The following is a 16,443-nucleotide window of genomic DNA, read 5'->3' on the forward strand; positions in this document are numbered from 1 at the left end:
ACTCATATTCCGCTTGGGAATATGAGTTGCTGTTCCTGCAACCTTCGGGTGGCATCGTTGTGGCACTGCAGGAGGCCCAGGATGGACATGTCGTCTGAGGAATGGGAGGGGGAGTTGAAATGGTTCGCGACTGGGAGGTGCAGTTGTTTGTTGCGAACCGAGCGTAAGTGTTCTGCAAAGCGGTCCCCGAGTCTCCGCTTGGTTTCCCCGATGTAGATGAAGCCACACCGGGTACAGCGGATGCAGTATACCACATTGGCAGATGTGCAGGTGAACATCTGCTTGATGTGGAAAGTCTTCTTGGGGCCTGGGATGGGGGTGAGGGAGGAGGTATGGGGGCAGGTGTAGCACTTCCTGCGGTTGCAGGGAAAAGTGCCGGGTGTGGTGGAGCTGGAGGGGAGTGTGGAGCGGACAAGGGAGTCACGGAGAGAGTTGTCCCTCCGGAAAGCAGATAAAGGTGGGGAGGGAAAGATGTCTTTGGTGGTGGGGTCGGATTGCAGATGGCGGAAGTGTCGGAGGCCCCATCCCCGCCTCTTCGACCTGTTTGTTTCCTCTCCACCTATCCTCTCCTCTATCCCTCTTCTATCCGCCTCCCACTCTCTCCCTATTTATTTCAAAACCCCCTTCCCCTCCCCCTTTTCTGATGAAGGGTCTAGGCCCGAAACGTCAGCCTCTCTGCTCCTATGATGCTGCTTGGCCTGCTGTGTTCATCCAGCCCTGCACCTTGTTGTCTCGGATTCTCCAGCATCTGCAGTTCCTACTATCTCCCAATCAAAAGGAGCCTTTTTTTCCTTCACCTCCTGTAAACAATTTAGGGTCCTCCTAGGTTTTGTAGCTGGAGTGGAGGGATTGTGCCTGACAATGGAAAGGTGGGACCTTTGTGGTCACCTCAACCTGCAGCAATTGAACCTGGGCCATTGGAACACTGCATTGCAAACCAGCCATCCAGCCAAATGAGCTAACTGACCCCATGCACTGGTATGTCAGTGTTTCATATGTTAGGCTGTATCCTGAACCTATAACAACCCCCGGTGTCTCAAATGCTTCCAGCTGAGATTAAGATGTTATATATTAGTCTCTGGCTCATATTAGAGCATCATTGGGTTCCTGGGAGAGCTGAGCTATTCGATTATTACCCAAGAAGGAATAGTCATCAGGAAGTTCAATCTTGCTTATTGTGGCCAACCTTTGTGATTGAAGAAACACAAGGCCTTCCTTTCAGAATATTTAACAAATACTTCTGTTTGAGAGGGCAAAGAAGATACATAAACAGGAAGCAGCATTTGTCAAACATTTCTCTTTTCAGTAATACAATTCAATGTCAATCTCAGGTAGTTAATGTATTTCAATGTTATTTTAGAAAAACCTACTGCAGACATTGACTCCTCTGTTATGTTCTGTTGTGTCTGCCATGTTGCATCAATTGGCAGTGGTTTAGGCTGTCGTAGTTATTGTAAACTGGTACAACAATCTCTCACCTTCTTAGCTTCCCATGGGGTGGTAAACCCTCTTAAATCTATCACTATACTTGGATGCTTGCAATCGTGGGCAGCTCGATTTTTATTCCTCACAAGCTGCCTTGGACATCTGTTATTTTCATCAAGGCAAAACATTTTGTACGGGTTGCATCATCGGCAAGAAAACGAAATAAAGAGTGGCAAATAAAACCTTTCTGATTTATAGATATTTATGTCATTTCTTTATTTAGGTATAAAACAGGCCTACAAAATTTCATTGCAGTCATGGGCTGCTTGGTCTCTCATCTGGAGTGCTGAGCCATTGAAAACCTGGGCCAGAATGAACAGTATTCTGTGAGCCCAATAAACATGTGTGGTTTTGATGCACAGGATATAGTATTCAAATTATTCCAGCCTTTTTTGCAGTTTCACAGTTTTATTTTCAATTGTTTCATTTCCCCTTCCATTCAGTCAAACTGAGGGGTAACATAAAATCCTTAGTGTGGAAACAGGCCCTTTGGCCCAACAAGTCCACACCAACCCTTGGAGCATCCCACCTAGACCCATCCCCCTATAACCCACCTAATCTACACCTCCCTGAACACTACGGGCAATTTTAGCATGGCCGATCCACCTAGCCTGCATATCTTTGGAATGTGGGAGGAAACTGGAGCACCCGGAGGAAACCCATGCAGACATGGGGAGAATGTGCAAACTCCACACAGTCGCCCGAGGGTGGAATCAAACCTGGGTCCCTGGCGCTGTGAGACAGCAGTGCTAACCACTGAGCCACTGTGCCGTCCATAATACAATAATATCAGTTATTATTTACTGTGTAGACACAGGCCATTCGGTCTATCTGATCTATGTTTGTGTCTATGCTCCACCCACAAATCCTCCACAACACCCTTAGAATGAAGAGTTAATTATGCTTTCATTCTAAGAATAGCTACCAAGCATGTGCTATGTCCTAATGACATCTGATCACATGAAACTGGACGCTGAATATGTCGAGTTCCAGAAAATATCCCCTCTTACAGTTCCTTGTATATAATTACATTTCACAAAGCCCTTTAACATTCACTCGCCTGAATATACACTTCATCTTACTACATGATGGCAGTGGTGATAGACATACAGTACTAAAAGGAAGTGAACACATGTTCCCAAAACTTCCAAACAACACAATCTTCACCAAATCGGGCACAGACAGTGACTCCTAGCAACATCCCCTAGATAAGGATTTCAAACTGCGGACGACACTCAGCCCTATCAACATTATTGTTTTAACTGCCTGCCTTTTGGCATCGCATCAACATTTGAGATTTTCCAGCAGACAATGTCCAATGTCGTGGGAGAAATGGAAAGTGTTGTATGCCATACAGATAACATTTTCATCCAGTGGTCGCTAAAAAGCAATGTAACAACAGGCCCAGAAAGGCAAGCCAGTAAAACTTGTGACATGCACATATTGGTCCGTTTCGCCTTGGATACCTCAAACTTGTTTATTATGGCCAACTTTTGTGATTGAAGAAACTGTAGCTTGAGTGTGACCAGTATATTCATTTCCAAGTGTGACTAGTTTTGTTTTGACTATGTTTTTTCCCGCTGGGGAGTAAGGAGAATCTTGTGTAAGTTACAGGATGATGAGTTGAAATTTGATAACAAGTATGAATTCTCAAGGTCAGTGATTCCATTTTCAGGCCAAGTTAAACAGGTAACAGGGACCACAGCCTGCAAAGATAGAAGCTATTAGGACATGTCAGCCACCTAGGAACATTACACAACTCCAACAATTAATGGCAATGGGAAAGCTCTTACCTCAACTTACACACATTAATGAGCCACTCTGGTAATTTTTGAAGGAAGGTCAGATGTGGAATTGGACTGGGTACCAGCAGCACTCAATTGAATCAAAGGCATAGTCATTTCATCTGACGTCCTTGCCCATTGTGATCCTGTCCTTCTAAGGACAATAATAATGAATGCATCATCCACAAATCATAGAATCCTTAGAGTGTGGAAGCAGGCCATTCAGCCCATTGAATTCCACACCAACCCTCTGAAGAGCATCCTACCCAGACACAACCTCTACCCTATAACCCTGCCTTTCCCATGGCCAATCCACCTAATCTGCACATCTTTGGACTGTGGGAGGAAACTTGAGCACCCAAAGGAAACACACATAGACGCAGGGAGAACATGCAAACTCCACATAGTCACCTGAGTTTGGAATCAAACCCAGGTCCCTGATGCTGTGAGGCTGCGGTGCTAACCACTAAGCTACTGTGCCGCATGGGGAGATTAGGGAGATGTTTAATGTCAGATCTAACGTGATAGAATCAGATATCCAATTCCAAAGATCTTACTGACTCAGAACGTGATTAGACCATCATTGAATAAGAGGTGAGAAATTCTTGGGCTATGTCTTAGGCCTTCAAGTCAAAATAGAAACTGACCACGAGCCACTGATAAATTTACTAAACACAAAGGAATTCACAAAGATGCCTCCCAGAATCCATAGGTTTCAAACACAGCTGTTGAGGCATGGCAGTCTCGTGGAATATGTACTTGGGAAATACTGGATCACTGTTGGTATTCTATCGAAGATCCTCATTAACTGTTCAAGCAAAGATGACAAAAAAATTTGTTCAAGAAACTAAGGCCTTTGCAGCTTTAACCATTAACTATTTATCACTCATGGTGAGGAAGTTACAAGAATTTCATAAGTCTTAGTTACAATGGTGAAGAATGTGCACAGATCCATATGTTCTACCTACAGGACTAGTGGAACATGTCTGCAGTAACCCTGTCCAGCAGTAAGATTTTCAATAATATTAGTATTGATTGTATTTTTGTTTAAACTGAGTAGTTTGTTGTCCCACAGCTTTCTATGCAACTGGGGATGGGCGAGAAATGCTGGTCAGCCAGCAACGTCCACATCCCACAAATGAATAGAAAAAAAAATTTGGACATCCTCCAGAAGATTTACCAGGGACAACAGTTGCTAGGCCATGGTAGAGTAATTTGTACCATGGCCAGGTTAATGTTATTCTCTGAAGGATGTCTGTTTTGAGGAACAACTTAGATTTAGTTCTTAGGGCCAAAGGGATCAATGGTAATGGGGAGAGAGTGGAAATAGGATGTTGGGTTGAATGATCATCCATGATCATATTGATGGATCCAAAAGGGCAGAATGGCCTACTCCCACTGCTATTTTCTGTGTTTCTATGATAAGGTCTCCAAATTTTATGACTCATTGATAGGAGCAGGAAAAAACATTTTCTGACCTTTCTCATCAGACCATGGGAATACATCAGCTTAGATCACTTTGAGCATAAGTGGATGGCTTTTCTCACCTTGGCTGCCTATTCTTTTCAATAGAGCGAGGTTCTGAAGCTTAAATTGACCACCTCAGAGTCTGCGGGCTTTGATAGCTTCTTTGATGACCATGGTCCAGAAATTCTGAATTACTGTGAGATTGGATTCAAACAAGCAGAGCACCTCTGTAAAATGACCCACTCGCCTGTCAAGATTCTGAGGCTGGTCTGCTCCAAATGTGTCCATTGGAGGAAACCAGCGAGAAATCCATGCAATGCAGCAATAGTACTGCAGACCAAGAAAAACCCCTTTTTGTACGAACTTGCTGTTGTATGTCGGGAGTTAAAGGTCTCGAAACCAGTTTGACATCAGCTGGGAAAAGGCAGGAATCTAAGGTAAGTGAGGGGGTAAGGGAATAGTGTGGCAGTTGGGTAGGATGCCAGGTAACTGGATAGTTGCTTAAGGTAGGGTCTGGGAGAGTCAGTCAGGTCATGTTGGGTGGGGATGCGGATTGGGAGTGGGGGCACATGGTTGCTGGGCCTTGTGAGGGGTGGTTGAAAGTAGGCAGTGTCAGTTCCAATAGGTTCAATGGGGGTTGGCCTTGGGATTTGGTGGGATAGGGTTTGGGGCACATTGGTGATTGAGTTTGGAGTGGGGTGAATGCTGGATGTCAGTTCATTGGGGTGGGATTTGTGTCAGGTCAGGGGGTGCAGTGTGTAGGTTGGGTGTCTATTTCAGTATTGTACTGTTTCGGTCAGGTTGTTGGTGGAGGGAGGGAATTTGGATGGGGACAGTGTCGAGTCAGCGGAGTTGAGTCAGGGTCTGGGGGCCTGACTAGAGTGGGTAGAAAGCGGGACTGGGCTGAGTCAGATTTAGGACAGAAAGTTGTTTAGAGGCCAGGATTGATGGGATCATGTCGGGCATGGGGATGGGAAGATTGTGGTTTTGGGGGGGGCGGTGATCAGATCAGGTCAAACAGAGTGACAGTGGAGAGGTTGGGGGTTAGGCCAGGTGCAGGAATGGTGTCTACTTTAGCCCCAATACATAATTCCAGGCTGTGCCTCTCCAAAGATGATCCGGCCAAACGATGATTTGGCCTCATGGTTTCCATAAATGGAATCTGAGGCATTGTCATTGTCAACAGTAGGCCATAACTTGCCAATGAGTATTTCCAATTCCTTGTAGTTTCATATGGACTTTGCCCACTGTACAAGCTCGAACCAAATGCAGGGTACATACTGCAACAAAATCTCCCAAAAAGCAATGACGATTTTCATTTACTCAATTATGACTCCACACTGTTGCGAAATGGATACACTCCATCTTCTGATGGGCTGATGTTTATTAACCCAAATTCCCTTCCTTTCCCAGGCACTCAGGCTGAAAGTCATGATACAGGACCGTGTACAAATACAAAAGAAAGAGGAACGTTATAGGACAGACCAAGCTCACACCTTCCACCAGAGATCCAGGGATCATGGCCCAGTTACAGGAGAAGGGCACCCTGTGTAGCACAGAGACCAGCAGACTGAGGGCACCTTGCTAGTGAGGCTTCAACAACCCAAATCATACCTTGGCCAAACATTAAAATACAAACATAAACAGGACCTTGATGGTAAAGAAGCCAATTGCTGGATGATTACACACTCTGATCCACTGAAGACACTGACGACACAGCCATTAAAAACTGAGACAAGGGCTGAGGACTCTCAGAGAAGCCTGCACGGACTCTCCACAACCCCCAACGGAATTCCGTGGGTGTTCAGCAGATTACTGATATCACCCTTCAGACATTCTCCGTGGACCACAGAGATTAGTAAGGGGTGGAGAGGAGGAGAGCTGTGGAAGATAGTACAAATAGTGCATGCAGTCAATGGTAATAAAGACGTGAGAGAGGTGTGGAGTGTGGAATAAAGGGTTAATTGTACCTTTACACTAAGAATAGCTACTGATCATGGAAAAACATCAGATTCCATGGAACTGGAGCATGAGGTGGTAGGGTTCCAGATATGTCTCTTCCTAAAATGCTGTGTATATAGTTGTGTTTTAGAAAACCTCTTAATGTTCACTCACCTGACTATAATCTCAGTCTTCTGCAACTAATTCTATTGACATATTCCAGTTATTCTTATCTCCATCATGTGGTTCCCCTTAACTACATCTACCTCAATTACTGCCTGCGGTAGTGAGTTCCACATTCAAACCTTTGTTGACAAAATAATCTTCTCTTGAATTTCCTCTGGATCCGTTAGTGGCGACCTTATATTTAGGATGCCTGGTTCTGTACATTCCTATAGGCATCAGTAGGCCTTTATTATCTTAATCAGTATCAAATGGCCACATGTGAGCTCAACAGCAAATGGTGCCATGCTGATCAGTTGTAGCGGGCTTCCTAAAATGATCTGTGGTCACTTGACAGAAACTAGACCTCAGCTGAATCTTGTTTTCCCACATTGCCACCACAAGATTCTGAAGGACATCTGGAATCTGCACCTCCTATCTCTCCAGGTGAACACACTTTAGGATTTGGCATTGGGCTTATTGTGGTTTGTGCCACATCTCAAAAGGGTGGTGTATTTATCAAGAGAGCAGTTGAGAAGCCATTTCCACCATTGTAACTAAAGCTGGAAGTATTCCTCGTTTATGCACCGAAACATGTTCAGTCAATGGGTTTCGGTGGAAGGTTGCTCTAAAATGTTACCATATGCTTGCACTAGTAAAGGGGTAGTAGGAACTGCAGATGCTGGAGAATCTGAGATAACAAGGTGTAGAGCTGGATGAACACAGCAGGCCAAGCAGCATCAGAGGAGCAGGAAGGCTGACGTTTCGGGCCTAGGCCCTTCATCAGAAATGGGGGAGGGGAAGGGAGTTCTGAAATAAATAGGGAGAGAGGGGGAGGCGGATAGAAGATGGATAGAGGAGAAGATAGGTGGAGAGGAGACAGACCAGTCAAAGAGGTGGGGATGGAGCCAGTAAAGGTGAGTGTAGGTGGGGAGTTAGGAAGGGGATAGGTCGGTCCAGGGAGGACGGACAGATCAAGGGGGCGGGATGAGGTTGGTCGGTAGGAGATGGGGGTGCGGCTTGAGGTGGGAGGAGGGGATAGGTGAGAGGAAGAACAGGTTAGGGAGGCAGGGACGAGTTGGGCTGGTTTTGGGATGCGGTAGGGGGAGGGGAGATTTTGAAGCTTGTGAAATCCACATTGATACCATTGGGCTGCAGGGTTCCCAAGCGGAATATGAGTTGCTGTTCCTGCAACCTTCGGGTGTCATCGTTGTGGCACTGCAGGAGGCCCAGGATGGACTAGTAAAGATTTTTTTATAGCACCTATACATAACTTTATAACTGTCCAATAAAGGCTGCTTGCTTTGAAGAATATATAAATGATATTGGATTCCTACCTTATTTCCTGTCGATGATGCCGTGTGGAAATTCTTCCACACAGAATCCTACAGGGCATCAAAGTCAGGAATAAGTTGGAAATACAATCCATTGTGTGTGCTTTAAGATATTCACCGTCAGTACACATACATTCTGGATAATGCACATAAAATACTTTGGGTAAAATGGGATTGAAGAGGGGCACACAGTGTGTTTTCATGAGTGTGAATAATGAAGTCCATGCACCATTCCCAGCCCTATCTGATGCTTCTTTTGCCTTTTTGCTTGCTTTCTCCTTTTGAAGAAACCATTTGTTCGGCCTGCGTAAGGTCAACAGTACTAGTTGCTCCTCTGACGACAGGGCACAGTTTTGATTGTTATTATCAAGCTCATAAATACCCATGAGCAAGTCTATCATTTTTCACAGGTGCAATAGTTTCATTTTCAATGCAATTAAATGGTGGTATGGCATTCAAAAATTACAAGTGAAATGTTAACTTTGGAGGGTCTGTTAATTGTGAGCATGCCATTTTATTTTAAAGCCATGTTAAAAATGTTTGCTCCTAGAAAAACACTTCAAATTATACAATAATTGCTCTAAGATGGCACAATATGCTCATTATGGAGTGTAGAGTTAATAACAATAGCATCTCTACATTCTGCTGTAGGATCTTCAATTCAAAGAGCTCATGAGGTGAGCAAACACCTTGGCTGATCACCCATTGTGGAAAATTACTAGCAGTTAGGAGTTTTCATTGGCACAAGGCTGAGCTTGCCCCCAGGCAGTGTTCCTTCACTGATGGAGATGCATCTACTGCAGCACAGTGCATGTTGCGCCGTGTTTAACATTAAACTGGCCTGGAGCTCTATTTCAGTTTGTCTTGAGTTTAAATGCGAACAGTGAAAAGCTTGCTGGAAACAATGACATTTATTCACATTATCAGTTGCCACCAGGGTCTTTGAGGGAGACTGTTATTTCTTCTGACTATACAGGAAGCAAATGCCCCCTGGAGGTGAAGGTTGCTTATAATGAAATGCGTGTGACTGTGCCTGTGCTGTGACAATGTCCAGTTATGGATTATCCAAAGCTGGCCTTGTGACAAGCTCAGCACAGTTCAAAACTTGTCTCCCTGCATTGGCAGTTCAATGATGATTTGTTTTAAATGCATGAGTTGGGAGTAAAATAAACTTTGTGTGGTCTTTGTGGCTGTCTTACATCAACGATTATCTCCTGAAACACAAGATTAGGGTGGATTAGGATATATGAAATGAAAGAGACAAAATGGTCAAACTAAAACAGCGTCGAAACATAGTAATGATTCAGTAACTCACTATAAATGAAAAAAAACTGCAAGACATATCAATGTAAATGATCCAAAAAATCTGCCAGATTATAAAAACGCAGGATAAAGTAAGCACGATTTAATAAATCGCTGTAGCACTGTATGTTATGAACAATGTCACTCACATATCCAGGCTTCAATCTATGTTTTCGCTTACAACCCACACACATCAATTTTGAAAATCCAGGAAATTAATGCTTATTTTACAGACCATTCACATTTCAGCTTGTCCTGCAATACATCCAGATCTAATAAAAACAGTGATAAATAGTCCACTGTGTGTTGGGTTGAAAGTAAACCTTTATTCTTTGCAGGTGGTTCAAACATCTGTTCAGCTCCAGAAGAATTAAACCTGGGGTTTAACACTTTATTTTAGGTAGAACACAATTTCAAATATTTAGACCTGTTTCACTTTAAAGAAAGAAAACTTTCTCCATGATTTTCTTTTGAGATTAACAGCACAATTAACAGCTCGGTTATAAATGTTGCAATACTTTCAAACCGTTTCTACTGCCAAACACCTCTTAAATAGCTAATAAAAGTGAGACACTAACAGGATCTAATCTCCAACCGCTCCACCCCCTAAAATTCAATAAATTTTAAAGCCATGTTAAAAATATTTGCTCCTAGAAAAACACTTCAAATTATACAATAATTGCTCTAAGATGGCACAATATGCTCATTATGGAGTGTAGAGTTAATAACAATAGCATCTCTACATTCTGCTGTAGGATCTTCAGTTTAAAGAGCTCATGTGTCCACTTTAATGTCCACTAGATACATAGGCTTAGTTTGATTCAAAAATTTCAGTGATTGTGTATAAACATAATTCCCATTTGATTTTTCTAATGTATTTTGATTTAATGCAGTGTAAGAAACACTGAAAGTGGACAGGTGAGAATGTGATGCAAAATTAATATAACTTAACACTACCTATGAGGCATATTTTGTTTCAATTAAATTATAGGCCTTTGCTTCCATGTTTGAAGAATTGCAGCATTTTATATTTTAAAAATAGAGCACTGTATGATACTTGGGAATGCATAATGTGGGAAGTTCTGGGAAAGTAGGTAATGTAGGAAGATCAAAGTGGATGAAACATTTGCAATTGGTTTTTCTGTGTATGTACATTGAGGCTTTTTAATAGAGTGTACACTCCTTTTACAAGAGGATTATTCCAGCAACACCGGTACACTATAAATTTCAAAGCACAGTCAAAACTTTGCTTGGTGTGCAAAGAGTTGGGTGAGTTCCCACTTTTTTTTAAAAGAAGGAACCATTGCACTGCTTGTGAAAGAAAGATGTGATTAATTGGAGGATTTGAAGCCATGAGTTTAAACAATGCAAGCTTAAAAATGAACTGGCATTCTTTTTTCCCAGAGACTTGCCAATCTCCGGAAGGTATGGCCAGCTAATGCAGTGAGTGCTAATTCTTTTCCTAGAAGAGAGGACTGTACCAGTCTTTGACTCAGCATGGATCTTATCATTTAGAACATAAGTGGCTTTACAAACAATTACAAAGCCCATGTGAACTCCTGGTCTGGTTGGATCAGAGGATTTTAGGATTTTTTTGCTTTTTCCACAAGATTTACTCTTCTATGGAAGAGGTGGGGACAGAAATGTTTATTCATGATGCTTAAGCCATCAGATTTGGAGCAGGTTTGATGGAGCAATTGGAATTGTCCATCATTCCTTTGCATGTTCACACATGAACATGGTTACCTAAAGCTGAGATTCTGCACTCCACAGGGTGGAAATGAAAGCATTGTTCTTCACCAGTTTATGAATTCTAGCTTGCATGGGTGCGAGGATTGATCCTCTTGCTGGCTTGAATAATCCTTTTGTACCTAAAGCCTATGTAGTGTTTGAAAGATATATTTTCAACCAGTGCTGTCAGCTAGGTAAGGAAACCAATACGTGATTTATTTAAGATAACAAGGTGCAGAGCTGGATGAACAAATCAGGCCAAGCAGCATCAGAGGAGCAGGAAAGCTGACGTTTCGGGCCTAGACCCTTCTTCAGATTTATTTGCTTGTTAAAACTACAAGCACGTCACTAAAATCATGGCTATAGTGGCAATGACCAGGCAGATCAAGGATCAGGCCTTTACCCAGTGTCGGCACTTCACACTGCGAAATGAGCTCTGGTAAAGCAAAATTGCACTAAGCTCAGATGAATTGTTGAAAATGGTGCAGGCTTACGAGGAAGTGGAGCAGGAAATTGAAGTTTTTAGTCATTCTTTTGTGGGATGTGAACATTACTGGCAAGGCCATCATTTGCTGCTGTCGTAAGCACAGGAATGAAGAAGTGGAGGTCGTTGGGAGATGGGCTGGTAGGAATGGTCACAGGAAAACCAGAGCAGAATTGGAGAAAGAGCGAGTCAAACCCTTCCTCTACACACCCCTTCTCCCGCCTCCAACACACACACCATCCATGAAGGGGAGGCGATGGCCTAGTGGTATTATCACTGGACTGTTAATCCAGAGACCCAGATAATGTTCTGGGGACCTGGGTTTGAATCCTGCCACGGCAGATGGTGGAATTTGAATTCAATAAAAATATCTGGAATTAAGAATCTATTAATGACTATTAATCCATTGTCGATTGTTGGAAAAATCCACCTGGTTCACTAATGACCTTTAGGAAAGGAAACTGCCATCCTTACCTGGTCAACATGTGACTCCAGACCCGCAGCAATGTGGTTGTCTCTCAACTGCCCTGTGAGCAATTGGGAATGAGCAATAAATGCTGCTAAGCCAGCGACGCCCTCGTCCCATGAATGAATGGTAAAAAAAATCCTCCTGGACACCACCCCAACACCTCCTACCCTCCCCCCAACTTGTTTATTTCCAACTGCCGTTGCAACATTGATCACCTCAACCTCTCACTCACTCCAACCTCTCCCCGACAGAACGCTCAGCCCTCTGCTCCCTCCGCTTGAACCCTAACCTCACCATCAAACCCACGGATAAGGGAGGCACAGTTGTGGTATGGCGCACTGACCTTTACATCGCTGAGGCCAGGCGCCAACTCTATGACACCTCCTCCTACCGCCCCCTTGATCATGACCCCACGCTTGACCACCAAAACAGCATCTCCAGACCATCACCTCAGGTGACCTCCTGCACACAGCCTCCAACCTCATCGTTCCCCAACACCGCACCGCCCGTTTCTATCTCCTTCACCAAAATCCACAAACCTGACTGCCCCAGCCGACCCATTGTCTCTGCCTGCTCCTGCCCCACTGAACTTATCTCCGCCTACCTTGACTCTATTTTGTCCCCCCCACCCCGGTCCAGGAACTCCCCATCTATGTCCGGGACACCACCCATGCGCTCCACCTCCTCCAAGACTTCCAATTCCCTGGCCCCCAACACCTCATCTTCATCCAATCCCTGTACTCTTGTATCCCCCACGCAGATGGCCTAAAAGCTCCCCGCTTCTTCCTCTCCCGCAGGCCCAACCAGTCCCCCTCCACCGACACCCTCATCCACTTAACCAAACTCGTCCTTACCCTTAACAACTTCTTCTTCAACTCCTCCCACTTCCTACAAACTAAGGGGGTGGCCATGGGAACCCGCATGGGCCCAAGCTATGCCTGCCTCTTTGTAGGATACGTGAAACAGTCCCTCTTCCACAGTTACACTGGCCCTATCCCCCACCTCTTCCTCCACTACATCGATGACTGTATCGGAGCTGCGTTGTGCTCCCACGAGGAGCTTGAATAGTTCATCCACTTCACTAACACCTTTCACCCCAAACTCAAGTTCACCTGGACCATCTTTGACACCTCCCTCTCCTTCCTGAACCTCTCTGTCTCCATCTCTGGTAACCGCCTTGAAACCGATATCTATTTCAAGCCCACCGACTCCCGCAGCTACCTAGACTACACCTCCTCTCACCCACCTTCCTGCAAGAATGCAATCCCCTACTCCCAATTTCTCCACCTCCACCATGTCCAATCCCAAATGGGGTTTTCCACTCCTGAACATCCCAAATGTTCTCTCATTTCAAGGACCACAACTTTCCCCCTTCAGTGGTCGAAAATGCCATCGACTGCATCTCTTGCGTTTCCTGCACCTCCGCCCTCACGTCCCCTCCCTGCAACAAAAACAAAGACAGACTCCCCCTTGCCCTCAAGTATCACCCCACTAACCTCTTGATTCAACATATCATTTGCCGCCACTTCCGCCACCTGCAATCTGACCCCACAACCAAGTATATAATTCCCTCCTCACCCATATCTTCTCTCCATTCTCTCCATGACTCCCTCATCCGCTCCACACTCCCCATGAGCCCCACCACACCCGGCACCTTTCCCTGCAAATGCAGGAAGTGCTACACCTGCCCCTAAACCTCCCCCTCACCTCCATCCCAGGACCCAAAAAAACCTTTCACATCAGACAGAGGTTGACCTGCACATCCATCAATGTGGTCTACTGTATCCGCTGCCCCCGATGTGGCCTCCTCTACATTGGTGAGACCAAGTGGAGGCTCGGAGACCGCTTTGTAGAGCACCTGCGCTCTGTTCATGACAAACAACAACACCTTCCAGTCATGAACCACTTCAACTCCCCCCTCCCACTCCCTGGGCGACATGTCCATCCTAGGCCTCCTCCAGTGTCACAATGAAGCCACCCGAAAACTGCAGGAGCAGCACCTCATATTCTGCCTTGGGAACCTACAAACCAATGGTCTGAATGTGGACTTTAAAATCTCCCCATCCCTTCAAAATCTCCTTCAAAATCTCCCCATTCCCATCCCGGGCCTCATCCCATGACCAATTCTCCCTCTCATCCCCACCTCCTTGACCTGACACAACCTGTCCATCTTCTTTCCCACCTATCTTCTCCTCTCACTTCACTGACCAATCCTCACCACTGCCTACCTGCACTCACCCATTACCATCCCATGTACCCTCCCCAGCCCCACCCCTCCTCTCTCTATTTATTTCAGAGCTCCCTTCCGCCTCCACCATTTCTGAAGAAGGGTCCTGACCCAAAACATTAACTTTCCTGCTCCTCTGATGCTGCCTGGCCTGCTGTGTTCATCCAGCTCCACACTGTACTTTTGGAGAAAGAGCAACTTTGGTTTGCAAAGTGAGCATATTGCAGGAAACTGAAATTGTCTATTATCAGGAAAGAAATGCAAGAATTTTGAGAATATTCGCAGCCCTACTGACTCTTGTTTAACCAGAAATCTGAAATTTTGGATGGACCCTACATGGAATGCATGAAAAGGAGACATGGGGTTAAGCTCATGGTGCATTGCCTCTGATAATAGTGTTAGTTAACTCCATATAAAAAACAATGAAGGGATGTAAGTGTAATTGAAAATGTTTGTAGTAACAGCAAAGACAATAGAAGTACTTGGTGCTTCCACATATGCGGTATCATTAAGGTGATGAGGTATGAGGTAAAACCTGAAGTTGAATTTGTCATAAGTGATAGCAGGTTAGATGACTGACAGCAATTAAGCATATTACAAGTTGAGCCATTGGGACAGAGAATAGTATTAACAATCTAAAATCAAAGAAACCCTGTGTTGTGGAAATAAGCCATTCAGCCCATTGAGTACACACCAACCCTCCAAAGAGTATCCCACCTCTGCCCCCGCACCCCCCATTCCTATCCCTGTAACCCCACATTTCCCATGACTAATCCACATAGCCTGCACCTCCCTAGACACTATGGTTAATTTAGCATGGCCAATCCACCTAACCTGCATATCTTTGGACTCTGGGAGGAATCCACAGCACCTTGAGGAAACCCATGCAGACGTGGGGAGAATATGCAAACTCCACACAGACAGTTGCTCAAGGCTGGAATCAAACCCAGGTCCCTGGTGCTGTGAGGTAGCAGTGTTAACCACTGAGCCACTGTGCTGCCGTGCTGTCAGAAGTTTCAGAGGCAGTTCACTGGAATTGTTAAATTGAAGAACCTCCAGCTAAAATGAAATATTAACACCGTAGAGGAATCTACCAATTGTATTTCTTGACACAAGGTGGACACAAAGCCAGTTTCAGTGAGGTGACATCTTTGAGGATGTGCCAAACCCCCTTGTTTATAGCACCAAAGCTGATGTTTGAGTATGCCTGTATTAATACCGTAGCGGTAAGAGAACCTCATCTGTTCCTCACGCTGGATGAAATCATGAAGTGATTTCATGGCAATAAAATGGTTTACAAGTTGGTTTGGAAAGAAGACTTCCTACAAATTGAGCTGGCACCTCATTGTTTGATGTTAGCAATTTTTAGCATACTTGTAGAATAGGACAGGGAACACTCATGTTTCTCTGTTGCTGTAGTTGCACAATGGTATGATCATTTTACTACACATATTTCATCAAAAACAGGGCACCAAGATCTGGTGGCAGACCTTGTGCGATCACTATTAAGTGGCAATGCTTTGCTGGTACTCACAGGCCACTAGACAGGGCTTGGAAGCTCAATATTTTGAACTGAATTATGGCAGCAAACACTGTGGAGTCAATGAAGCTAATTTTATTCACTGTAAAATCACAGAGGTAACCAATTTGTGGCTGGAGAGCTTGAACAATTTGAGGAGGAAATGGCAAGGAACTTTGAAACAAAACCCTGCAAATAAGTTAATGACTAGGTTGAATGGGCCAAACATTCTTAATGAATGTATTGAAGTGGTAAGTGCAGAAAGCAAGGATGGGAAGCAGAAATAATAAACCTCCAATTACAATGGCGTTGCTCCAGCTTGATTCATGTTTAGACACATGCTATGGTTACCAGAAGAACAGCACATTGCCAATATTAGAATTGAGAGTGACCAAAATATAGAAACTCTACAGTGTAGAATCAGGCCATTCAACCCATCAAGTCCACACAGACCCTCTAAAGGGCATTCCACCCCGACACACACCCCTATCCTATCCTTGTAAACCTGCATTTCCCATGGCTAATCCAACAAGCCTGT

Source organism: Rhincodon typus, chromosome 34, assembly GCF_021869965.1.
Source record: "Rhincodon typus isolate 14 chromosome 34, sRhiTyp1.1, whole genome shotgun sequence".
NCBI classification, from domain to species: Eukaryota; Metazoa; Chordata; class Chondrichthyes; order Orectolobiformes; family Rhincodontidae; genus Rhincodon; species Rhincodon typus.